The sequence below is a fragment of the Bos grunniens genome, chromosome 19 (assembly GCF_055505025.1).
Source record: "Bos grunniens cultivar Pamir isolate PY7600 chromosome 19, Bosgru_T2T1.0, whole genome shotgun sequence".
In the NCBI taxonomy this organism is placed as follows: domain Eukaryota; kingdom Metazoa; phylum Chordata; class Mammalia; order Artiodactyla; family Bovidae; genus Bos; species Bos grunniens.
The window spans coordinates 17,742,317-17,769,126 of record NC_141183.1 but is presented as its reverse complement, the minus strand read 5'-3'; the positions used below and the strand labels follow the sequence as shown (position 1 = coordinate 17,769,126).

Sequence of the window (26,810 nt, the reverse complement as noted above, 5' to 3'; positions counted from 1 at the left end):
GGAGCAGGTTCTTCTGGGTTCGCAGCCAGCTGCCATGTCCATTAGCACATTAACTTGGAGCAAGTTTCTGAGCCCCTTTTCTTTCAGTTTCCTCAATTGCAAAATGGAGTTATGAGGGTCCACGAAGTTAATATATAAGGTGTTGCAACAGGGCCTGGGGTTTACCACGTGCCTATAGGTGTGATCTGGGACACTGTGTGTGCCTGGGGTCCTCCAGGCCCCAACATCTCATCTCCCATTTGAAAATCAATCTCCCTGTCTCTTTCTCTGTTACTTTTCTTGGCATAGTTTTCATTAAATGAATATGTTATGAAGGGCCTGCCACATGCCAGGCACTGGGGAGAGGAAAGTGTTGGGGACACAGAGTTGGGATATACAGTGAGCCCTGGACGGGATTCTCCAAAGCTGTGATTTGTCCATCCTGCTGCTCTTTGTGCCATCGTGATGATGGAGACAGTGGTTCAGGCCTTGAAGACTAGCCCAACCCAGCCCCCACAGAGACAGAGCTGCCTCAGCCCTCAGCCTCCAGGGACAGCTGGCAGTTCTAGGGGAGGGAGAGGGGCTGTAGAGGAAATCTGGGAGTCTGTCTGGGAGTCACTGGGGCTGGTGGCTGACAGCATGGCTGTCAGCTCAGGAGTCCTTCATCCAGGGACCGTGAGCCTCTGCTCTGCTGATGACAGAGCTGTCACTCACAGGACACCACGGAACCTGCAGGACCAGACACTGCTGTCTCTTCTCTGACAGGGTGACATTTGCCACGGGGGCCCGGGGAGCTCTGAGGGGAGAGCTGGGTTACCCTCCCCCAACTCAGGCTCACACAGTTGTGTGAACTCCCAGGGTCACACAGAAATGTCCTGACACAGCCCAGCACCCTTGCACAGGCCATTCCCTCTGCCGAGCCTGCTCTCCCCTGCCTTGGGCCTTCTCCATTGGACGACATCTCAGGCGTCCTTCAAGACTCAGTTCCCGGGACCCCTCTTCTGGGATGCCTTCTTCAGGGCCCCAGGATGGAAGGCATTCCGACCTCCTCCACGCTGCTGTGACGTCCACAGTGGTCACAGTGAGTGATGGTTATTGGTTTAGGTGTCTGTTCCTCCTGCCATACTGGATAGAAGGATCTAGAATGAGGGGGCATTTTCCTAGTGAGGACCCACTCTAAGCTCTTCTTTTCCTAATGAACCAGAACAGACTGTTTGGAATTATCTCCAAATGTGCACGATGGATTTGAGCTCTGAGCTAGCTAAACCTCTTATTCCCTTCTGAGGTGACCCGCAAAACGTGAACTGCACCCACTGAACAGGGAAACGAGACAGGGTTTCCCAGGCAGAGGTCTAGGGAGGCCTCCCACAGACCACAGAGGGGGAAAACAGAAATCAGTTTCATTTCAATTTTGTAATCGGAGACACAAAGTGTTCCACATGTTTGCTCTTAAGATGGAGAAGAGAGAACAGAAAATGACAATAAATGAAGGAAGCAATTAGGGAAAAGATCCCTCTCATTCTGCAGGAAGAGGAAAGAAAGGAGGGGAGAATGCAGAAATCATGACATGAAAGAAGAGAGGGGCCCAGAGAGAGAGGGTCTTTGAGAACACCGGAAGAGATGAACATAAAAACACACATACCTACACACAGAGAGACATATACAAACACACAGACACACACACACAGAATACAGACACACAAATAGACACACAGACAGACACATACATATAGATACACAGACACATACACAGACAGACATACACACACAGACATACAAACACAAACACACATACAAACACATGGACACACACACAGACATACACACAGAATTCAGACACAGATAGACACAGATACAAAGACGCGGACATACACAGATATACAGACACATAGACACACAGACCCACACACACATGCACAATGCTTGATCTCATCAAGGACAGACTGTCTAAAATTTGTTGTTTGTTGTTTTTACCATTGAAGGAGGCAATTTGGGACTTATTTCTCTGTTGTTTTCTGACCTCTAGAGTGAAAAGTTGTCAGTGAGAAGTCTGATGCTATTCATTGTATTGATCTCCTTTTCTTAAAATCTCTTCTTTTCCCAACTCTGGAAACTCTTAATATTTTCTTTTATCTTCATGCGCATCACCATGAAAGCAGTGTTGGCCTCCATCCATTCATGTGTTAGATGCTCAATGGGCTTTAAACCTGGAAATGCAAGTCCTTCAATCCTGGGAAATTTTGTGGTATTATGTCTTTGATAATAAATTCCCCTCCATTCTCTCTATTCTGTCTTTCTTGTGTCGTGCCTTCTAGGTAGAGCTTCTATTTTCTCTATTTTTTTCCTCTCCATTATTTTCCATACTTTTTTTTTCCACTTTCTGAAAGGTTTCCTTGTCTTTATCTTCCAAACCCTTCCATTGACTATTTTATTTCTGCTATCATATTTCCAATATCTGAAGGTTTTCTCCTTTTGTTTCTGATGATTCCCTTAAGAAAATGTTTTTATTTATTTATTTGGCTATAATAGGTCTTAGTTGCAGCATGTGGGATCTTCCTCTGTGACCAGGGATCAAACCCGAGCCCCCTGCATTGGGAGCATGGAGTTTTAGCGACTGGACCATAAGGGAAGTCCCTGATTATTCCCTTTTTTATAACAGTATTTTGGGAGTACAATTTACATAACATAACATTCATCCATTTTAAGTGTATCATGCAGTGATTTTTGGTAAATTGACAGAGATGTGTAGCCATCACCACTGTCTGCTTTGGATTTTTCCTTCTCGTATTATCTTTTGTTCTAGTTTCACTAGTGAAATCTCTCATCTCTCTAAAGATATGCATGGTCAATCCTTTGATGTTTTATTTCCTCCACTTTCCTCTCTTCGGTTGTGGATCCGCTGGTTTCAATTCCTATCTTTCATGTTGGAGACATTTCTCAAGTTCTTGGTTGTCCTTTGCAGTCCACTAATATTTAAGAGTAAAGTCTTAAGAAGCCATTCTGTATGGATGTCATTTGTCACTTGATGAGTTTCACCATAGGAGCTATATAGGGGCCATTTTTGGGGGGCTCCCCAAATGTCAGGAGCCAGTCTTTTCTAGGGGCTATTGACTTTCTTCAAAGAAGAATCCAGCAACAGCCTCTGGGGTGGAGGTGGATGAATGGGTGGGGTCATGCAGGTCAGTTGCCAATATCCCTGGAGCTGTGTGCCGCTGGGGGCTGGAGGGGGTAAAACCATTTGTAGATAGGCTTTCATTTAATTCTCCTATTTTCCCTCTGGTGCTCTTCTACTGTTCCTGTTGATTGGGGCTTTAGACTCTCCATTTCTCTACTGAATAAACCCCCTGCTGGGGTGGGGAAAGGTATCACTTGGCTGTACCAAATGGGTGTGGGGACCTGGGGCATCTTTCTACTGACCCCCCAGTTTCCAGGTGGCCTGAGCATGCCCTGTTTCCAGTTCTACAGCTCATCCTTGTCTTCTGCAGTTCCCAGTCAGTGCTACAACTCCTGTGTCTTGCCAAAATTCCACAGCTTGAATTGGCTCTGTTCTTATTAGCATCCCCCTGTGTAGGCACATGGTATTCAGATTTCTCAGTTCTGATAATTCTTCCACCTGCTTTCCATCTTCCAAAACTCTGTTGACATCTTTTATTTTTTTTTCTCTCATTCTTTTCCTTCTTGTGGCCTTATAACTTTTTTAATACCTTGACGCACATTTTAGTGGAGTTTCAGAAACAATGATAAATCCATCTGTTCAATTTGCCAAGTTTAACCTGTGGGGTTAAAGATTTTTTCATGCAATGTGGTGTTTTTTCAGCTATAAACATAAGGAAAAACAAGAGGAGGTCTCCTGTATGCTATACCAAATATGTTATGGATTCTTTTCTTATCAGAGTGATCGTTCTAATCTGGGTCACGTGTTCTTAAAGAGAAACTGGGAAACAGGGAAATCCTGAGAAAGGAGCCTGAGCTAATCAGAGGGATGGACTTTGAATCCAGGGAAAAGTTGAAAGGTGTTGGTGATGTTTAGCTGGGAGAGGAGACTCAGGGATGGTTTAGTGATTCATCTGAATTAATTTTCCTTAAAGTGATTTATGCCCCATTCCCCACTCTCCTATTGTGTTAACAAGAATTCTTTTTTTTTTTTTTAAGCCACAAGGCATGTGGGATCTTAGTTCTTCAACCAAGGGATCGAACCTTCCTCCGCTACATTGGAAGCATGGAGTCTTAACCACTGGACCACCAGGAAAGTCCCAATATGAACTTCTAAATTACCATGGTACGTAAAACAAACAAACACAACAAATTACCATGGAAGAGGCATCCTAAACTTGAGAGAGAGGTGGATAGGGGAGAGACCAAGACCGTATTAATCAGGGTAGGTTAGACTATGCTGCAGTAACAACAAAATGGTGGAATTTCGGTATCTTAACACCATAAAGGTTCATTCCTCTTTCATTTCACCGTCTTGTCCCTGCTTGGTAGCTTCCTCCAAAAGTGGCTCAGGGACCCAGGCTACATCCATCTCATGGCTATGTCATTTGGAACACATCGTTTTCAAGGTTCTGCAGGAGAGGAGAAGGACTGGAAGATCACACGAGATGTTTGTAAAGGCCAAGACTGGAAGAGGTTTATATCACTTCTTACCCACCCATTGGCCAGAACACTGTCACATGGTCCCAAATTACCTTTAAGGGAGGATAGGAAAGACAGTCTTCCTGGAGGAGAATGCAGTGTGATAAGGATGTTGCCTTGTCTCCGCCATCTGTCTTCTAGGTTTTCTGAGGGAGATGCCAGTATTCTCAGGGGAAAGGAAGATACGGTTTCTATATCCACAGTGCCTGAAAAGAGGAAATGATGTTCAGTTACAGTAGGAGGTGGGGACTTCCTGGTGGTCAGTGGTTAAGAATCAGTCTTCCAATACAGGAGACATGGCTTCATTCCCTGGTTGGTGAACTGGGATCCCACGTGCTGCAGGGGGACTAAGCCTGCGTGCCACAGTTGCAGAGCCAGATACCACACCTGCTAAACCCATGTGCTCTGGAGCCCTTATGCCACAGTGAGGAGCCCACACATGGCAACAAAAGATCTCAAATTTTGCAACTGAGACCAGACACATACAAATAAATTTTTTTTTTTTTAAAGGAGGAGGCAGCAGTCAGACATAAAGAGAACTTGCTTGGTTTTATGGGAGTCAGACATTAGAATGGGCAATGTGAAGGTAACATCTCCCCTTGCAGATCCCTTAGAAAAGACTTCCTGGGAGTTGATGGATCTACCTGCTTGAGGGATGTACCAGATACTCTTTTAGGATTCCACCCAATTCTTGGATTCTGCTCTCAAATAGGCAGAGTTTGTAAAGATGGAGGACAAGGACCAGGGGTGGATCCAGGTGTTGTGAAGCCTGAAGGTTACACTACTTTGGATGGCTTCTGTAAGAAACATAATGCAAACTTATGGACACAAAACTAGATGCAGGACCTGGAAGGGGCCCTTGCAAGTAGAGGGCCTCAAGTATAAACGTCTTAGCTTTCTGATAAGTTTTCCTCTGCTGGGAAAGGTCCATTGCTCATTGGAACAAACAGATTCCAACACTTCTTCTTCCAACAGACTTGCTCTTCCAGATTTGAGATCACCCTCAAGATTTTTTTCTCAGCCAAAAACTTGTTGAATGCCAACCATGATTTAACTCAGCAAAAAGCTTCTGAATGCCTACTACAAACAAGGCACTGGCCTGGGCACATTGGTACCTGCCTCTGTCACAGGACTGAGCTGGGGACCAGCCCAGGGGTTGTCAGTCCTGATTTGAAATGCTCTTGAGTTTGTGCAGGCAGCATCAGGGCAGAGGAGGAGGATGGGCAGAGAAAGCCCAAGGGGAGAACAGGGCCACGTATGACCTGAGGACATGGCTGGGGGATGGGGGGCAGTCATCTGTGGACGTCAAGCTCCTATGTGCAGAGGAAAAATCCCTGCTGCTGTCTGTCTTGCTTCTAAAAGGAAAGGTTCCTGCAGAAGCCTGCTGTGCATCGGGAGGCTCGGCTGTTTCCTGCGACCCCTCCGTCAGATACATCACTCCTCTCCGGGAGCTGGAGTCACTGCAAAGAGTCAGCAGTCTGAGCTCAGACACTTGATCTGGAGCCCAGCTGTCAGCCCTGTCCTCGTCGCTGTCCCTGGCTCTGTCCTCTGGGAAACTTTTTGAGCTGATCGAACTGCAGCATCTGGAAAACTCCACAGCAATGTTAAGTCCTGTATACATCTTCCAAGAGTTTTTTTTTTTTTTCTCTTGGATTTTTTTTTTTTTTAATGGAAGAGAGTCACACACCAACAGTGATTTCTGAAGCCCCTTCTCTAGTCCAGAGTCCAGGTCATGGATGCGCTGGGCAACCCTGATGGACACTTTGGTCTCTCCAGGCCTCTTTTTCCTCATCTGTAAAATTGAGAAAATAACCCCTCTGAAGGGTGACCTTCACTGTGGTCAAGGTCAGTATGGGTCTAGGAGAGGGGAGAAAGTGAAAGTGAAGTCGCTCAGTGGTGTCCGACTCTTTGCGACCCCATGGACTGTAGCCTACCAGGCTCCTCTGTCCATGGGATTTTCCAGGCAATAGTACTGGAGTGGATTGCCATTTCCTTTTCCAGGGGATCTTCCCAACCCAGGGATCAAACCCGGGTCTCCCGCATTATAGACAGACGCTTAACCGTCTGAGCCACACTGATATCTCACAGTCTATCCGCTGGTCCAGCCACACAGTTGCTAGCCAGGGGTCCCAGTCAGTGAGGAAGAATGGAGATAATTGGGCAGGTAGGGTTCTTGGAAGCTCCGAATTTGCTTTATGGTTTGTGATGTTCTTGCATGATTTGCATTGGGCCAGGCCTGGTAAGGCTGGATGGAGGGAATAAAAATAATCAACATCGCAGTGATTTTCCTGAAAATTTTTATATGGAGACATATTGTACTGAACACAGGCCTGAAAACACATTTTAAAAGGCTTTCTAATGAGGCAAATGGAAAACAACTCATATGAGATATACCTCCATGGCAGAGAAGACTATTAGGGGGCAACAGAGGTTGCCTCAAACAAAAAAAGTAGGCTGAAGAAGACCCTGGGGTGAAAGGGGCGATATCAGGGTGGCCAGGGAAGGCCTGGGGAGGGCTGGTTTGGGGTCCCCTCCAGGATTCACTATGACCCTGATTTCTACCAAGAAACCCCAGAGCCCTGCCCTCTGCTCTTCACACTAGTTGCTTCCCAAACTTCTTGGGTGATACCTAATTTGGGGTCTAAATGCCTTTTTAGGCTTTCTTCATGGTCCCACTCCAGTACTCTTGCCTGGAAAACCCCATGGACAGAGGAACCTGGTAGGCTGCAGTTCATGGGATCGCGAAGAGTCGGACACGTCTGAGCGACTTCACTTCCACTTTTCACTTTCATGCACTGGAGAAGGAAATGGCAACCCACTCCAGTGTTCTTGCCTGGAGAATCCCAGGGACGGTGGAGCCTGGTGGGCTGCCGTCTATGGGGTCGCACAGAGTCGGACATGACTGAAGCGACTTAGCAGCAGCAGCAGCAGCAGCATGAACTTTTGTAGATGCCAAACTGTTCATATAGGCAACATTGTTTGTGTGTGAAAAAGTTGAAGATGGGCCTGAGTTTTCTCCTGATTCTCCCATGGGTTCAGGACCCGGGACAGAAGCCCTCACTCTAGACCAGGGTCCCCAACTTCCGGGATCTAATACCTGATGATCTGAGGTGGAGCTGCTGTAATCATAATAGAAATAAAGCACTCAATAAATGCAATGCACTTGAATGATCCCCAAAACATCCCCCACCCCACCCCCGTCCGTGGAAGACTTGTCTTCCACAAATCCAGTCCCTGGTGTCAAAAGTGTTGGGGACTGCTCTTCTAGACCATGCTGGGGGACAGGAGAAGATGGGCAGCTGAATCACTGGGAGGGTGGAAAATAGACCACTCCCAACTTTAGAGACAGCTGGGTACCCAAAGGAAGATGGAAACTTGAACCTCAGAATGCACTTTCCTTTATGAAGTCTGTCTCTGTGGCAGTTATGATCCCCGGCAAGTAGCAAGTGCCTCCAATAGATGGACCCATGTGGAGCCCCTGATTGGCACCCAAGGTAAGCCTGGCCCTGCAGTGGGTGCAGGATGCAGGAAGAAGATTAGACATGGCTCATCTCTGTCTGTGGGACTCCCAAGTCTAAGAGTCTAGGTGCCCTGAGAAATGACAATGCAGTGTGGCATGTGCTATCAAGGACGGTGAAGGAAGGTCAGGTTGCACTGAGGGAGGGAAGTTGCACTGATCTGAAAACTGGAAGGCTACCCCAGAAGGTGAGCAGAATGGGCCCCTAGGACCTAAAAGACTGGGGTGTGAGACCAGGCTGTGTGACCTCCGGGAACCTCAGTTTTCTCTTCTATACAATATGCTGAGAACTACTCATAGAGTTGTTAGGAGAGGCAGATGAAATAATGGTCACACAGCATCTCCATGGATTGGACCTTAGATCTGACTTTTGGAAAAATCTAGAAACTGCAAGGGGAGCATGGGTAAAGGCATGACTCGGGAGGGTACATTGTACTGACTCAGTGATTAAGGGAGACTGCTCCCCACCCTTTTTTTTGGGGGGGGCACACTGCATAGCATGTGAGATCTTAATTCCCTGAACAGGGATTGAACCCTCACTCCTGCAGTGGAAGTGCAGAGTCTTATCCACTGGATCACCAGCGAAGTCCCTCCTTTTTTTAAAAAAAATTATTTATTTACTTATTTATTTAGGCTCTGTCAGGTCTTAGTTCTGGCATGTGCATCTAGTTCCCCAACCGGGGATTGAACCCAGGTCCCCTGCATTGGAAGCATGAAGTCTTGGCTACTGGATAGCCAGGGAAGTCCCAGACTGCTCCATTTGGATGGTCCTGTCCCAGGTAGATTCAGTGACTCAGCAATTCTTGATTTGATGATGTAGCACTTGAAACATCTCATCACATCCTGGTGGTTAAGCAAAAGGACTACTTATAATATAGGGCTGCTGACAATCATTAATGATTGTCCTTAACAATAATTGAGAGTTTCCTATATGCCAGGCCTCCCATGGTATTTGTGGATAGACTCGCCATTCTTTGAGCATGCAAAGGGAGGAAACTGGGACAATCCCCTTATGGGGACGGGAGGCCTCCTGTCACCCTCAGTTCCAGTTCATTCCTGCCCTGCCTCTGTTCTCACTCAGCCCTCCACAGCCCTGCCCCCCATAAGCCTTGATCCTCTCTTGAAAGTCCTGGTGAAAGTGAGTGAGACCTTGTCTCCCATGTCCTCTGCCTGCCTTTTGTCTGTGGAAAAATGTTAGCCAAAGAATAAGTTTAATCAAGGGCTTTCCTGGTGGCTCAGATGGTAAAGAACATGCCTGCAATGCAGAAAACCTGGGTTCAGTCCCTGGGTTGGGAAGAGCCCTTGAAGAAGGGAATGGCAACCCACTCCAGTATTCTTGCCTGGAGAATTACATGGACAAAGGAGCCTTACAGGCTGTAGTCCATGGGGTCACAAAGAGTCGGACATGACTGAGCAACCAAGAAGTTTAATCACAGAAGTGAGGACATGCTGAAACAAAAGAAAATAGTCAAAGCAGATCAAATAATAATAGTGTAGACATTAAGTGTCCACACCAGCTTGAGCTCCCAAGATGGGCAGCTGCCAGCATCCGTGTCCCCAGTGTGAGCCACAGGCGACTACCATGTCTCCAGGAGACTAGCAGAAGTCTACAAGATGGCAAAGTAGAAGGATGTACACTCATCTCCTGTAAGAACTCCAAAAGTACAGCTCACTGCTGAACAACTGTCGACAGGAGAATGTTGGATCCCACCAAAAAAAGATACTCCATGTCCAAGGGCAAAGGAGAAGCCCCAGCAAGATGGTAGGAGGGGTGAAATTGCATTTAGAATCAAACCCCATACCTGCCAGAGACAATTCGAGGGCTCAAACAAAGCCTTGTGTGCACTAGGAGTCCCCACAGAGACTGAACCAGACTTGCCTTTGAATGTTTGAGTGTCTCCTGTGGAGGTATGGGTCAGCAGTGGACTGCCACAGGGGCAGGGGCTCTGGGTGCTGCAGACCTGGGTATAGCATAAGCCCTCTTGGAGGAGGTCGCTATTAACCCCACCATAGAGCTGCCAGAACTTACATAGGACTGGGGAACAGACACTTGGAGGGCACAAACAAAACCTTGTGTGCACCAGGACCCAGGAGAAAGGAGCTGTGACCCCACAAGAGACTGACCCAGACTTGGCCGTGAGTGTCCACGAGTCTCGGATGGAGGCATGAGTCAGCAGTGACCTGCTCCAGGGTTGGGGGCACTGGGTGTGGCAGTGCATGCTTGGGGTCTTTTGAAGGAGGTCACCATTATCTTCACTACCTCCACCATAGTTTGGCCTCAGGTCAAACAACAGGGAGGGAACACAGCCCTGCCCATCAACAGAAATCTGGATTAAAGATTTACTTAACATGGCCCTGCCCATCAGAACAAGACCCAGTTTCATCCTCAGTCAGTCTCTCCCACAGGAAGCTTCCATAAGCCTCTTATTTATCCTCATCCATCAGAGGGCAGATGTTGAAAACCACAATCACAGAAAACTAATCACGTTAGTTTTAGTACCACAGCCTTGTCTAACTCAATGAAACCATGAGCCATGCCGTGTAGGGCCACCCAAGACGTATGGGTCACGGTGGAGAGTTCTGACAAAATGTGGTCCGCTGGAGGAGGGAATGGCAAACCACTTCAGTATTCTTGCCTTGAGAATCCCATGAACAGTATGATAAGACAAAAAGATAGGACATTGAAAGATGAACTCCCCAGGTCAGTAGGTGCCCAATATGCTACCAGAGATCAGTGGAGAAATAACTCCAGAAAGAAAGAAGAGGAGCCAAAGAAAAAAACAACACCCAGCTGTGGATGTGATTGGTGATAGAAGTAAAGTCCGATGCTGTAAAAACAATGTTGCATAGGAACCTGGAATGTTAGGTCCATGAATCAAGGTAACTTGGAAGTGGTCAAACAGGAGATGGCAAGAGTGAACATCGACATTTTAGGAATCAGCAAACTAAAATGGACTGGAATGGGTGAATTTAACTCAGATGACCCTTATATCTACTACTGTGGGCAGGAATCCCTTAGAAGAAATGGAGTAGTCAACATAAGAGTCCAAAATGCTGTACTTGGATGCAATCTCAAAAATGACAGAATGATCTCTGTTCGTTTCCAAGGCAAACCATTCAATATCACAGTAATCCAAGCCTAGGCCCCAACCAGTAATGCTGAAGAAATTGAAGTTAAATGGTTCTATGAAGACCTACAAGATCTTCTAGAACTAACACCCAAAAAAGATGTCCTTTTTATTATAGGGGACGGGAAAGCAAAAGTAAGGAAGTCAAGAGACATCTGGACTAACAGGCAAATTTGGCCTTGGAGTACAAAATGAAGCAAGGAGGGCAGAGGCTAACAGAGTTTTGCCAAGAGAACACACTGGTCATAGCAAACACTCTCTTCCAACAACACAAGAAAAGACTCTACACATGGATTTCACCAGATAGTCAACACCAAAATCAGACTGATTATATTCTTTGCAGCCAAAGGTGGAGAAGCTCAATACAGTCAGCAAAAACAAGACCAGGAGCGGACTGTGGTTCAGATCATCAACTCTTTATTGCCAAATCCAGACTTAAATTGAGGAAAGTAGGGAAAACCACTAGACCATTCAGGTATGACCTAAATCAAATCCCTTACGATTATACAGTGGAAGTGACAAACAGATTTAAGGAATTAGATCTGATAGACAGAGTGCCTGAAGAACTATGGACAGAGGTTCATGACATTGTACAGGAGTGATCAAGACCATCCCCAAGAAGAAGAAATGCAAAAAGGCAAAATAGTTGTCTGAAGAGGCCTTACAAATAGCTGAGAAAAGAAGAGAAGCAAAAGGCAAAGGAGAAAAGGAAAGATATATACATTTGAATGCAGAGTTCCAAAGAATAGCAAGGAGAGATAAGAAAGCCTTCCTCAGTGATCAATGCAAAGAAATAGAGGAAAACAATAGAATGGGAAAGTCTAGAGATCTCTTCAAGAAACTTAGAGATACCAAGGGTACATTTCATGCAAAGATGGGCACAACAAAGGAAAGAAATGGTATGGACCTAACAGAAGCAGAAGGTATTAAGAAGAGGTGGCAAGAATACACAGAAGAACTATACAGAAAAGAACTTCATGACCCAGATAACCACGATGGTGTGATCACTCACCTAGACCCAGACATCCTGGAATGCGAAGTCTAGTGGGCCCTAGGAAGTATCACTACGAACAAAGCTAGTGGAGGTGATAGAATTCTAGTTGAGCTATTTCAAATCCTAAAAGATGATGCTGTGAAAGTGCTGCACTCAACATGCCAGGAAATTTGGAAAACTCAGCAGTGGCCACAGGACTGGAAAAAGTCAGTTTTCATTCCAATCCCAAAGAAAAGCAATGCCAAAGAATGTTCAAGTTACAACACAATTGCACTCATCTCACACGCTAGCAAAGTAATGCTCAAAATTTTCCAAGCCAGACTTCAACGGTATGTGAACCGTGAACTTCCAGATGTTCAAGCTGGATTTAGAAAAGGCAGAGGAAGCAGAGATCAAATTGCCAATATCCGCTGGATCATCAAAAAAGTAAGAGAGTTCCAAAAAAACATCTACTTCTGCTTTATTGACTACACCAAAGCCCTTAACTGTGTGGATCATAGCAACCTGTGGAAAATTCTGAAAGAGATGGCAATACCAGACCACCTGACCTGTCTCCTGAGAAATCTGTATGCAGGTCAGGAAGCAACAGTTAGAACTGGACATGGAACAACAGACTGGTTCCAAATTGGGAAAGGAGTACATCAAGGCTGTATATTGTTACTTTGCTTATTTAAATTATATGCAGAGTACATCATGCAAAATGCTGGGGTGGATGAAGCACAGCTGTAATCAAGGTTGCTGGAAGAAATATCAATAACCTCAGATATGCAGATGATACCACCCTGATGGCAGAAAGCAAAGAGGAACTAAAGAGCCTCTTGATGAAAGTGAAACAGGAGACTGAAAAAGTTGGCTTAAAGTTCAACATTCAGAAAACTAAGATCATGGCATCCGGTCCCATCACTTCATGGCAAATATATGGGGAAACAATGGAAACAGCGGCTGACTTTTTTTTTTTTTTTTTTGGCTCAAAATCACTGTAGATGGTGACTGCAGCCTTGAAATTAAAAGACACTTGCTCCTTGGAAGAAAAGCTATGACCAGAGAGCATATTTAAAAAGCAAAGACATTACTTTGCCAACAAAGGTTCGTTTGGTCAAAGCTATGGTTTTCCAGTAATCATGTATGGATGTCAGAGTTGGACTATAAAGAAAGCTGAGTGCCAAAGAATTGATGCTTTTGAACTGTGGTGTTGGAAAAGACTCTTGAGAGTCCCTTGGACTGCAAGGAGATCCAACCAGTCCATCCTAAAGCAGATCAATCCTGAATATTCATTGGAAGAACTGATGCTGAAGCTGAAACTCCAATACTTTGGCCACCTGATGTGAAGAACTGACTCACTGAGAAAGACCCTGATGCTGGGAAAGATTGAAGGCGGAAGAAGGGGATGACAGAGGATGAGATGGTTGGATGGCATCACCAACTCAATGGACATGAGTTTGAGCAAGCTCTGGGCATTGATGATAGACAGGGAAGCTTGTCCATCAGGTCCAGGCTGCAGTCGATGGGGTCACAGAGTTGGACATGACTGAGCAACTGATCTGAACTGAGACATTAAGCACAGCTAAGGACTTTTATTTCCTTCTCAGGGGTTATAGATAATATTCCAAACCAGGCTTTGAGCTGTCTTATACATCCTGAAACTTGCACCAGGTGGAGAAGTTAGCTGTATGATGACCACACCATAGCCATGACATGGGCTGCCACCATTCTGAGAACTGGCCTCAAGGAATATTCTGAGAATTGTCCTCAAGGAAATAGGAATAAACTGACCATGGAACTGAAGATAAATTGTACCTAAAACAATCAAGATGACACTGGTCAGACCATTGCATGTCCAATTTCAAAATGACTGTCAAAGCTGACTCTGCTGTTTCTGCATGTAGCCCCCTCCCTTTGTCTATAACAGCTCTTGCCCCCTGATTGTAGGGTTGAGGGGTGGGGAGTTGGCCTTTGAACAGGCGTCTACCCTCCCCCGCCACACACACACTTGGTTGCCAGCATGCAAAAGGAAGCAAATTTCCTTTCCACCCACATGGCCTCTTTAACAACTTTTGAGTGGCAAGCAGGTTCCAAACACTAGGTCAGAGCCAGGAGGGGCTTTGGAAACGCCCCATGTCAGCACCTCATTTTATATATAGAGTAGGAAACTAAAGCCCCTGAAAGGAAGGGACATGTTTTCTAGACCAGAGGGAAAGGTCTCTGAGCCTAGCTGGTGCTGGATGGATCCAGGCAGAGGGCCTGGGTCAACCTGTATTTTCTGTCCTCATGATCTGGGGTGGGGGTCTTCCGGGTAAGGTCAGACTGGTGATACTCTGGGTGTCCACAGGCTCCCCAGATTCATATCTGGGTCACTCTCTTTTCAAGTGGTCCTTGTCCTCAGTGTCCCAGGCCACCCGGTTTCCCCTTAGATCAGGCGGCTGACGTGGGAGGCCCAGGCCTCTCCAGGGCTCCACCTCAGGTCTTGGGGGTGCAGAATACGAGGTCGGGTGCCATGGCAACGGTGATGTGTGAAGTGATGGAAACTGCAGCCCTGTGTGAGGGACCAAATTCCCACCCTCCTGCATCTAGCCTCTGATCCTTTGGGGATGAACCTAGCAGTGATATAGCTATGCAATTCCATATTAGCACTGAAGAGTGCTTAGTTGCTCAGTCATGTCTCTTTGTGACCTCATGGGCTGTAGCCCACCAGGCTCCTCTGTCCATGGAATTCTCCAGGCAAGAATACTGGAGTAGGTTGCCATTCCCTTCTCCAGGGGATCTTTCCAACCCAGGGACTGAAGCCAGGTCTCCAGCATTGCAGGCAGATTCTTTACTGCCTGAGCCACCAGGGACGCCCATGGAATTGCTGATCGGAGGGTAACTCTAGGTCTGCTTTTTGGAGACACTGCTAAGCTGTCTTCTACAGAGGCTGCACCATCTAACATGCCTACCCGCAAAGTACAAGGGTTCCAATTTCTTCACATCCTGGCCAACTTCTGTTCTTTTGAAAACAAGAGTCTTTTCCCTCTCTGCTGGCAGCCTCACCCTCACCAGCTCATTCTGTTCTCTTTAGGACCTGATCACAAATGATGAGCCCGTTCTCACTTGCGAGGCTCCTCAGCCCAAGTGCCACAGCAGTAACTCAGGAACAAGGTGTTAAGGCAGCAGTTCTCACACTTTGCACATCAGAAGCCCCTGGAGGGCTGTTGAAACACAGGCCTTTGGGCCCCACCCCCACAGTTTCTGATTCAGTTGGTCTGGGAGCAGCCCTGGAAAACACTTTTCTAACAAATTCCCAATGGGTGCCCAAGCTACAGTCTGGAGACCAATCTGAGAACTTGGCTTTGAGATGCTGTAGGCTTTGCCCTTAGGAGGTCCCTTGTGTGGGTCTTTCCCTTCCTCATTTGCATAACAATAGCACCCCACACCACCTCAATTTAAACTCTCCCTCCCCTAAACCTCCTGAGGCTGGGTGTAGGGAGACCGAAGGACAATGATTCTTTCTCTTCCTCAGTTCTCAGACCCTCAGCCCATCTGAGCTGCTCCTTCTGGGAAGTGAGTGTACCCTGGCTGACAGCATCATAGCAACGAGGCCCTCATGTCGCCTTGGATCAGCTTTGATTGACTTTCCACTTTGGAGCTATTCTTGGTGAGAGACTGATATTTTATTCAGTGTGTGAAATGGCTGATGGGAGTTAAATGTGCTAAAAGATTGCCCTGGGAATACTGTTTCAAGGCCTGGTGTGAGGCAAAAAGAAGGAAAGCCTGACCTCTCCTTTGGGCTCTAGAACCTTCCACTGAAGCTCTATTCAAGGTAGCCAGTTGCCAACTGTCTGTCCCTTTCCCCTCCTCCCAACTCTAGCATGGAGATCTTGACCAACCCTTGGCTCCTGAATTTGGCTAACAGAGCTCAACATCTCAGCTCCAGCTTGACTGCCTCCTTTGCACAACAAGTCACTTCCTTTATCTGGGCCTCAATTTCCCCACTGGTAAGATGAAAGACTCAACTACAGCAATGGTTTTCAAAGTGTGTCCCACAGAGTCCAGCATTCTGCTGAGGATCAAGCTAAGCTAAGCTAAGCTAAGTCACTTCAGTCGTGTCCGACTCTGTGCGACCCCATAGACGGCAGCCCACCAGGCTCCCCCGTCCCTGGGATTCTCCAGGCAAGAACACTGGAGTGGGTTGCCATTTCCTTCTCCAGTGCATGAAAGTGAAAAGTGAAAGTGAAGTCGCTCAGTGGTGTCCGACTTCTAGCGACCCCATGGACTGCAGCCCACCAGGCTCCTCTGTCCATGGGATTTTCCAGGCAAGAGTACTGGAGTGGGGTGCCATTGCCTTCTCCGAAGGTGTCCACCAAAACTATCACCTCTGCTTCGTTACAGTGGTCTCGCTTGCCTTGAGGTCTTTGGGTTCTATCTATCTAAACACCTGTTTTTTAAAAAAGAATTTTTATTTGGCTGTGTTGGGTCTTAGTTGCGACACATGGGATTGTGGCTGTTTAGTTGTGACAAGCAGGCTTAGTTTCTCTGAGTGTCAACTGAAAAATATAGCCACAACTTTAAAGTAGAGAGTTATTTTATTTAGTGGGAATGTTTAAGACTCTGAGCCCAGGAGACAGCATCTCACTCAGTAACTCAGAGAAAACTGCTCCAAGGAGGTAGGACGGGAAGTCAGACTATTTACAAGTTTGGGGCAAAGGGAGCAGGCACTCTGAACATCAAAGATCTGATATCAAGTTAAGGAATTTCGCATTCTATGTTTCGGAAGCTGCAAGCCTCTGGGCTCACTGAATTCATTCCTTTCTTGTGCACCTCAACTATCTGGGGCCAATCCTGTTTCCTTGTTCATCTTGCTTCTTGCATTTCTCAGCTCCTCAGCAATCACCGTGGGGGGGTGGCAGCATCTGCTGGATCGCAGGTTTGGGAGCCCTTATTCACATTAGGAGGCCAGAAATTGCTGATGGCTGGGACATTTCTTGTTTATTAATATGGCAGGAGATATTTTCATTTCACGTGAGGCATAGAGGATCTTAGTTCCCTAACCAGGGCTCAAACCCTTGCCCCCTGCCTTGCAAGGCAGATTCTTAACCACTGGACCACCAGGAAAGTCCCCTATCTAAACATCTTGATCTCAGATGGCCTCAGCCTGCAGTGACTTGAAGCAGGATTTTCGTTCCTGGCCAGAGATTGAAGTCAGGTCAGTGAGAGCACTGAGACCCAGCAACCAGACCACGCTGACCCGTGATAAGGCCCTGAAAGCCATTCTCACAAAGAGACAGCAAGTACTGAAACAAGTAAAGTGTTTATTGGGAGGAAAAAGGGTACGTGTGAATAAACTCACACAACTCAGAGAGCGTTGTGCCCTTGTAGTAGTTTTGTTGCAGGAAGGGGGACTGTAGGGTAAGGGAGTTAGAGAAGGCGAGGTTCCGAAAAAGAATAAGACTGGCACTTTACAGGAACAGATCACCTTTAGTGAGGCAAGAAGGGGCAGCAGTCAGATCAGTGGGCTGCTGCACCAAGTCAAGAGAGTAGGTATGTATAGAAAACATATGTATGCGGAGATACATTGTTTTGAGGGGGTCTGTTTTTCCTCAAGATTATTTTTGATTAGTTTTCAACAACTGGGGTAAGGATTTCCTGAAACCGGCCGGAGACTGGCATCGGCTGGGGGCTGAATGTAATCAATCTTAATGTCCATTTCTTTGTTTAGGGGAGAAAGTTCTTTTTTCTGTGTAGAATGGTGGGGAGGACCTGGAGGGGGGCTTTAACTCCAGACTGTTTTGAGCCATGTAGCTTTCCTTCGGGGACCCCTTCCAGGGCCCGAAACTGGACTCTTGTCTAACACTCAGAAATGAATTGTCCGAAGAGGCACATGTGCTGACAGAGCAAGAGATTTTATTGGGAAAGGGCGCCCGGGCGGAGAGCAGTAGGGTAAGGGACGCAGGAGAAGTGCTCTGCCACTGGCTCGCAGTCTCGGGTTTTATGGTGATGGGACTAGTTTCTAGGTTGTCTTTAGCCAATCATTCTGACTCAGAGTCCTTCCTGATGGTGCACGCCTTGCTCAACCAAGATGGATGCCAGCGAGAAGGATTCTGGGAGGTGGTTGCACATGTAGTATCTCTTTTGACCTTTCCAGAACGCTTCCGGTTGGTGGTGGCTTATTAGTTCCAGGTTCCTTACCAGGACCTCCTGTCCTAAAACAACTCATGCAAATGGTTACTATGGTGCCTGGCCAGGGTGGGCGGTTCCAGTCATTGTGCTTGTCCTAACAGTTTGAATCACTTATATGAGGCATTTCTTCCCAGCTTTCTCTGGCCAGTTATCTTGCTTTGCCTAGTTCCGAATCAGTATTTGGTTTTTCTCAGAGGGTCCTCCCGTGCGTGCACACGCATCTCTTAGCCAAGGTGGATTCTAGCAAAGAGGTCTTTGGGTAGATTGACATCACTTACTATGGGGAGACAGCGTCTCCCTTTTGACCTCTGAGGAGGCTCTCTATGCATATATAGTCGGGAAGGTCTCCTTGACCTTGAGAATAAGAAATACACAGTCTGTTATCTGGGCAGGGCTCCTGCTATTACATTATCTTCATTTTGGAGTGTCTGTTCACAGGGAGCAAACTCCAGCTGCTCAGCCTGGGGCCCGTCTATCTCCTGCCTCAATCTCACCCAGAAGACCAGATTTCTGCTGCTGTAAAGTAGCTTGAAAATCACTGGTTTAGATGACCTTAAAGATTCTCCCGATTCTGGTTTTATCTTCTACATTCTGTAATTCTTTGGTCTCTGTGTCTTTTTCAAGTCCAAACTGTGTGTCTCAGCCTTGAAATTTTCCTAGAACTTCTGAAATTCAGCACTCAGGATGTGGGTTTCTTCTGGGACGGAGGTGGGAGGAAGGCCCAGCAGGTCGGCCGCTGTTCCAGTCGGCTCATCTGTTTAGGGTGGGGTAGGGGAGGGGAGGCGGAGAAGGCAATGGCAACCCACTCCAGTACTCTTGCCTGGAAAATCCCATGGGCAGAGGGGCCTGGTAGGCTGCAGTCCATGGGGTCACTAGGAGTCGGACACGACTGAGCGACTTCACTTTCACTTTTCACTTTCATGCATTGGAGAAGGAAATGGCAACCCACTCCAGTGTTCTTGCCTGGAGAATCCCAGGGACGGAGGAGCCTGGTGGGCTGCCATCTATGGGGTCACACAGAGTTGGATAGGACTGAAGCGACTTAGCAGCAGCAGCAGGGTAGGGGAGGAGTTCTCCAGGCCCGGTGAGTGGGGCTGGGGTAGCTGGGAAGGAGGTTAGAGTGGACACCAAGAACCTATCAGGGTGTGTGTGTGTGTGTGTGTGTGTGTGTGTGTGTGTGTGTGTATGTGGGTGTTTTCTGCTGAGATGAAGCCATTGGCAAAGAGTAGGACCCCATTTCATGGTCCCTGTGACAGGCGCTTGTAAAACTGACCAATTCCCAGGCCCAGGGATGATGAGAATGAAGGTCAAGAGGGAGCCACCCATGAGGGTATTTTCTCGATATCAAATTGACCTCCTTCGACTGAAGTTGGTCCAGGGCAACCAGTAAGCATGATTAATGAGCTGCCATCAGGACAGAAAAACATCCATGGAATACTTCTCCAAGAGCCAGGAAGGTGGTAGGAAGAGGGTAAAATTGGCTGACTTGGAGGAGCTGAGGCCATTTCTCCTGGAGACCAGTAGGCAGGGGTTGGGGTGGGTAGATGGGGGCTATCTGTTACCAGGCTCAGGTACACATATCCTTACTCCTGGGCATGTGATGCACGGGCTTCTGGATTTACGGTGAGAAAGAGAGAGGTAGGACTCTCAATCATTTTACGGACCCTGAAGCCGTGACTGGAGGCTTCTCAGGCTGGAATATATTACGGAAGGGAGCACCTCCTGTGATTTGCCATAAATCGTGGCACCATGGCCACTCTGGAGACACTGGAAATATTTAAAGGGAAAAGGAGGAAGGGAGTTGGATGACAGAAATGTGCATGTGATGTGCCCAGGCAAGGGAGAACCAGGCAGCTGCGGTAACAATAACACTCCTGGCTGGGACCCAGGTTCTAGCCCTGCCCTGGCATTCCCAAATTCCATGGCCATTTGGTCAAAGGCCCTTACCATGTAAAAGAAAGTGCTCTGCAGCCAGAGCTGGATTTGATTTTTTTTTTTTTTCCCCATATTTATTTGGCTGCCTTGGGTCTTAGTTGCAGCTTGCAGGATCTAATTCCCTGACCAGGGATCAGACCCGGGCCCCCTGCATTGGAAAAGAGGTGTCTTAGCCACTGAACCACTAGGGAAGCCCCGTGAATCTTATTTCTACCAGTTCTCAGCTGGGTGACCCCAGGCATGTTATCTGAACTCCCAAGTCTCAGTTTCATTATCTGTAAAGTGGGAAATAATAATACAAGTCGACGTCGCTCTTGTTAGATTAGCCAAAAGCTAATCTCTCCTTTCTCCTTCAATTTTGTTTCGATGCGGGAGAACAAGATGGCAGAGGAGTAGGTGGACGTGGAGTACATCTCTCTCCACGGATACATCAGGAATACACCTTCAGACACAGAAGTGCATGCAGAACATGAGCTGAGAGTAGACAGGAGGGCCTGACCAGTGGAAAAGAATATATAGAACCACACAAAACTCGGGAGGACAAAGGAACTAGGGGGGAAAAACAGGAGTATTAGTAGGACAGGAACTACCCTTGGTGGGCGCGGGAACTGAAGCAGGGGTCCGATCCCCACATTGGGGCAATTGTCTGAGTCAGAGGAGAAACATTTAAGGCTAAGAGTGAAACAGCTGATCAGTGGCAGCCTAAATGGAATGAGGATCAGACAGTCCTTGCCACAGCCATACAGACCCCGGACAGCAACGGGGGTCTCCTGGAAGGGGCAGCGGGTAGGACCTGGAGTTTATGGATTGTGACAATCCCAGTGTGAGGGCTGCTGTTGACTGCAGAAAGACGGATCAGCGGTGTAAGCTAGGAGATCGTGGTGGGAGATGCCTGTGGAGGAAAGCCAGGCAGCCATGGAAGCAAGGCGATACTGCTGAGTCATGTGTAGGGGGTGGAGCCATCACCATAGCCTCTATCTTCCCACACACCAGCATTGGCAGCTGAACAACAGAGAGACTGGCCCATCAAACACCAGACGCACTGAACTACAGAGTAGGATCCCACCTAGGGAGCTCCTTTAAGTGCCTGACCTGCCAAACAAGAAGGACCCCAGGCAAGGGAGCCCTCTAAGTGCCTCAACCGGCAGAGCTACAGAGAAACACTGGCCATAGAGGCCTTCTGATCACCAGCTACGAGAGGCTCGAAAAACGAGCCATAACTCCCTGAACACTTGGCGCTGCCAGGGTCCCTGCAAGCCAAGCAGCTGCAACATCTTCATGTTCAACTCTCATTGAGGCAGAGCTGCCACAGGCAAAAAGAAAAAAGTCTTATGTTTATGCGCATAGGGTCGCTTCGGTCCAACTCCTTGCGACCCTGCAGACTGTGGCCTGCCAGGCTTTTCTGTCAGAGAGGGGGTTCTCCAGGCAAGAATACTGGAACATATTGACCAATACTGGTTGCCATACCCTTCTAGAGCACTGTATTTTCTGCTGCCCCAGCCACCAACCCCCCTGAGTACCTGGTGCTGCCAGAACCCCTGCGACCCAAGCAGCTGCACCACCTCCACACCTGGCCCTCATGGGGGCAAACCCAAGCCCTCCAGGGCAGCCTCAGGAGCTAAACCCCAACGGACGACCCACATATAGAGGTGGAAATAAAACCACAATTGAAACCCAGGGGGCAGTGTGGCTAAGGAAGAAGACCCAAAGCCTTCCCACCAGCTGTACAGGCGGCAGATTAAATCCACATGATCAACTAAGCAGACTGTGTCTATAGAACATACAAAAGGCCACTGAGAGCTCCCACAAAAGAAAAAGCGCTACTCTGATGGCTGTGGACGTTGGAGGCAAGAACACACAGGAGTAGAACCAGATTCGAATCTGAACTGCCCCCACAGCAGGTCCAGACATTAGTACATTGTTGGAGGGCATCCTAGGGAGCTAAGGTGGACTGTGATTCTCAGTGGGGGAAAGGACTCTGACAGCAGAGACTCAAGAAAAACATTTATTAGTCTTATGTTTTTACTTGTTCTGTAGATTCTTTTGGATTTTTTCCCCTTTTTTTCCTCCCTTTATCCCCTGCTCTGTTGTAGTTGTCGATTTTATTGGCACTAAGAAATCCAATTAAGTTTTTGAGCTTTTCTTTTCCCCTCAGTCACATTTTTTATTGTTATCATAAACCTCTGCCTCTACATTGGGCTTTTGGAGTTCTGTGGAGTTTTCCTCTTTTTTTCTTTTCTCTTTTTAAATTTTTAATTTCTTAAACCTATTATTATTTTTTCTACATTTATTCCTTTGCTTTTCCTACTGTTCTTTTCCCCTTGCAGTTAATCTTTAACGTATATAAATCTTCTTTATCTACCTCTATTTAACATCTATTCTTTTCTTTCTCTTGTTTCCTCTCAACATATTTGTTAGTTTTATTTTCATTGCTTTATTCCCCAGTTGGCACGTTGCTTTAGTTTTGTTTTCCAGTTTGTGCTTTAATTAGTTTTGTTCTGGTAGATGTAGTTTTTGGTTTCCTTCGTTTGCCAGGTCGATCCATTGTACTTAATTTTTGCTGAACTGTTTTGATTTTGCTTGTGAGTGTATATGTATATGTGTATATTGTCACACTTTCTATTGTTGTTATAAACCTCTGCCTCTACATTGGGCTTTTGCAGTTCTGTGGAGTTTTCCTCCCCCCTCCCCCTTTTTTCTTTCTTCTTCCAATTTTTCCTCTTTTTTTAAATAATTTTAATTTTTAATTGTTTTAAACCAATTATATTTTTTCTACATTTATTCCTTTGTTTGCTTTTCCTGCTGTTCTTTTCCCCTTGCAGTTAATCTTTAATGTATATAAATCTTCTTCATCTACCTCTATTTAACTTTGCATATCTATTCTTTCTTTTCTTTCCTTTCCTCTCAACATATTTGTTAGTTTTGTTTTTATTGCTTTATTCCCCACTTGGCACCTTGCTTTAGTTTTGTTTTCCAGTTTGTGCTTAAGTTAGTTTTGTTCTTAATTGGTAAATATAATTTTTGATTTCCTTTGTTCACCAGATCAATCTACTGTACTTTATTTTTGTTGGACTGTTTTCCGTTTGCTCATGGGTGTATATGTGTATATTCCATTATTTTAATTATTATTTGCCTGATTTTGTAACTGCCATTTGTCTGGGATTCATCTTTGATTTCTTGTTTTTGGATATTTGTTTTACTCTCCCTTAATGCCATAACAAACCACTTACCAGAGATCAAACCCTGAGCCTTTGGAGTGGGAGCATTGACTCCAAGACCCTGGACTACCAGAGAACTAACCCTAGGGAGTATCAGATAGTGAGAACTCACACAAAGAAAACCACTTGAATACAAAACCCAGCATCACCCAACCACCAGTAGCAGCCTGTGCAGGACACCTCATCTAACAATTTTGTTTAGATGAAACGTGATCTGGGAGGGAGGGCCCCTCCTGAAACCTCAGTGAATAAAGTACAGGTGGTCTAATTTAAGCGTGATCATGTAATTTCTTTTTGTTACTGATTAGTTTCAGGGTGCACCTGTGACCCAGCTTCAGGCAATAGGCTATAAAGGGGAGGCTCTTGGGGGACTTCTGGGAGGATATGTTTTTCTTTACATGCCAAGAAGTCGTGTTCCCATCTTCCTGCCATGAATGAGGTTGAGTGCTGATGTGATGCTTGGAGCTGTGGCAGACATCCTGCAACCGTAAAGTAATAAGCCTGGGAAAGAAAGGCTAACACCCCATGGGTTGTGGGGCAGAAAGATAGGAGACTGGGTTTTTGATGACTTTGTTGAGCTGTTGCATCAACCCTAAGATCCCTCCAGACTTTTTTTCTGATCTGGTGAAGAAATTTTATTACATAAGACATTAGCACACACCCTGTAACCTACAGTCCCAGTATTCTTTCCAATAACACAGGGATCTCAGGGTTGTTGTGAGAATCAAATAAGATAATAATATATGGGGAAACTCCAAGCCTAGGACTTGGCTCAGAGTAGGTGTTCAGTGCGTATTAGTTTCCTCCCTCTTCTGTATTTTCAGGTCTTAATTTTAGACTTTTTTTTTTTTCCTTCTCTACCATCCTCTCAGGATTGTGGTAAGAAACAAATGAGATAATTGTTATTTATTGCCACAATAACGCTGTAGCAAGAGATAACCGCAAAACCTCAGTGTTATACCACAATAAACATTTCTTTAGTTCCCAAGATTGTGCCTTTGTGATGTAAACTGGCTCCTTCACAGGGCTGGTGGTTGGCTGGCTGAGGTGATGGGGCAGCTGGACCACGTACCTCTTTCTGTACAGGGCAGCGCAGTTATAGCAGTAGAGGCGCTAGAGGCACGGGAGGAGGTGGAAGCACGCAGCAGTTCTCAAGCCTCCGCTTCCTTCCTGTTTCCTAACATCCCATTGACTAAAGCAAGCAGCTTCGCTGTAGCCAATACGAGGGGGTGGGGCAGAATGAGGACACCACGCCCACAACGGAGCCTATTTTGCATAACAAAGGGAAGGGGTAAAAATTGGGCCAGCTTTTTGTCTTTGTTTTCCTTTCTGGCAATTAGTCTACAACAACAATATACATGAAAGGACTTTGTAGAGGGCTCTACAGAAGACCATGATAATGAGGATGGTGATTTAGACAACGGCCAAAAAAAGAGGAATGTTATATGAAAAGTCCAGAATAGGCAAATCAAATAGAGACAAAAAATAGGTTAGTGGTTACCTAGGATTGGAAGCGTGATCTTTGGAGGGTTGACAGCTAAGGTGTGCAGGGTTTCTTTTGGGGGTCATGAAAAGGTTCTAAAAGTTTTGGGGGGGGGGTTGCTGCACTACTTGTGGGATCTCAGTTCTCCAGCCAGGGATTGAACCCTGGCTACGGCAGTGAAAGTTTCAAATCCTAATCACTAGACCTCCAGAGAACTCCCCCCAAATGTTCTAAACTTGATTGTGGTGATGGGCACATAACTTTGTCAACACACTGAAGGCCATTGAACCATACAGCTTAAATGGGTGAATTGTAAAGTATGTGAATTATATCTCAAGAAAGCTGTTTTAAAAGGGGGGGGGGGAAGGAGGGATGATCCTGGATTATGAAGAGGAGCCAGGAATCACTAGGTGGGCTGAGTCTCCCACTTCCTGTAAAGCTACCAGGGCACCACCATGGGTAACCATTGAAAAACCAACTTGTTAAGGTTTTCTTTACCATCCTTGGAAATAATCTCTGACTTTATATTCAATTTTGTGTGGAAAGTTAAGATTCTGTTTATAGCAAGTCACTGCCTGGCCAGCTTTAGGACAGCAAGCCCCCTAAGCCTGAAGAGGGACTGGGGCAGGGGGGTGGGATTTCTCAGGTTATGTGAGATGTGGCTTTTTATAGGCACCATGTGAAGTGTGGGGACATTAGCCCCAGGCCTGTGGAGGGCTTCCCTGGTGGCTCAAACAGTAAAGAATCCACCTGCAATGCAGGAGACCCAGGTCTGGTCCCTGAGTTGGGAAGATCTCATGAAGGGAATGACAACCCACTCCAGTATTCTTGCCTGGAGAATTCCACAGACAGAGGAGCCTGGTGGGCTATAGTCTGTGGCGTTGCAAAGAGCTGGACACGACTGAGCGACTAACACACACACACACACACACACACACACTGTGGAGGGTGGAAAAAATCTTTAAAACTCTTAGGGTTCCTGGCTGGATCTGAAAATGCAACCGACAAAGGCGACAACAGGAGAAAAGCACACGGATTATTTAACCTACATTTTACATGATACCTGTGCCTTCATAAGGAAGTCGTGGACTTCCCTGGTGGTCCAGTGGTTAAGAATCTGCCTTGCAATGCAGGAGACACAGTTGGATTCCTGGTCCTGGTCAGAGAAGATTCCACATGCCACAGGGAAGCTAAGCCCTTGCACCAAAACTACTGAGCCGGAGTTCTAGAGCCCGCGCTCTGCAACAAGAGAAGCCACTGCAATGAGAAGCTTGAGCACCTCAGTGAAGACTAGCTCCCACTCACCGCAACTAGGGAGAGCCCTTGCGCAGCAACAAAGACCCAGAGCAGCCAAAAATAAACGTAAAATGAAATAAATAATAATAATAATAGAAATTTAAGCCTGGGTGTTCTCATGCTAGGTTTGCTGAAGAGTGGACAGCCATATTGAAATATAATCAAAGAGTATGAGCGAGAGTTGTAAACTGGGGGAAACTTAGCGAGGCCCATTTTTCCAGATTCTTCTCAGTGTCCCTCTGTATTGGAGACAAGGATGTTCCTTTCCTCTGCGTACAGAGGTATAGACCCTTCCTCTTGTGTGAGAGTCTTAGGACCTGATTCAGGGGAGAAGGACAGGGGAAGATTGGAGAGCTTTGCCTGCTTCTGACATTTTCTCAAGCTCTTTTAATATTCGATATGCCAAGGTGCCATATTTTGGAGCAAAGTCCTGGACCCATCACCTGCCACCCCAGCTGAAAGGGGCATTAAG

At 46.5% G+C, this 26,810-nt stretch overlaps 2 long non-coding RNA genes across 3 annotated transcripts; one reads left to right on the top strand and one right to left on the bottom strand.

The window, feature by feature from the left end:
- Positions 1-1,858: 1,858 nt before the first annotated feature.
- Positions 1,859-24,866, bottom strand: LOC147351417 (uncharacterized). Of its 2 annotated transcripts, none has more exons than XR_015147509.1 (3): positions 24,632-24,863; positions 4,668-4,820; positions 1,859-3,752 (listed from the first exon to the last, which is right to left on the bottom strand). It is a non-coding gene; the product is annotated as an uncharacterized LOC147351417 (long non-coding RNA). The 2 variants fall into 2 exon arrangements; XR_015147510.1 differs by lacking the exon at positions 1,859-3,752 and adding an exon at positions 4,215-4,563 and having other exon boundaries at positions 24,632-24,866.
- Positions 23,856-26,437, top strand: LOC147351416 (uncharacterized). Its single transcript, XR_015147508.1, has 2 exons — positions 23,856-24,051; positions 26,176-26,437. It is a non-coding gene; the product is annotated as an uncharacterized LOC147351416 (long non-coding RNA).
- The last annotated feature ends 373 nt before the right edge of the window (positions 26,438-26,810 follow it).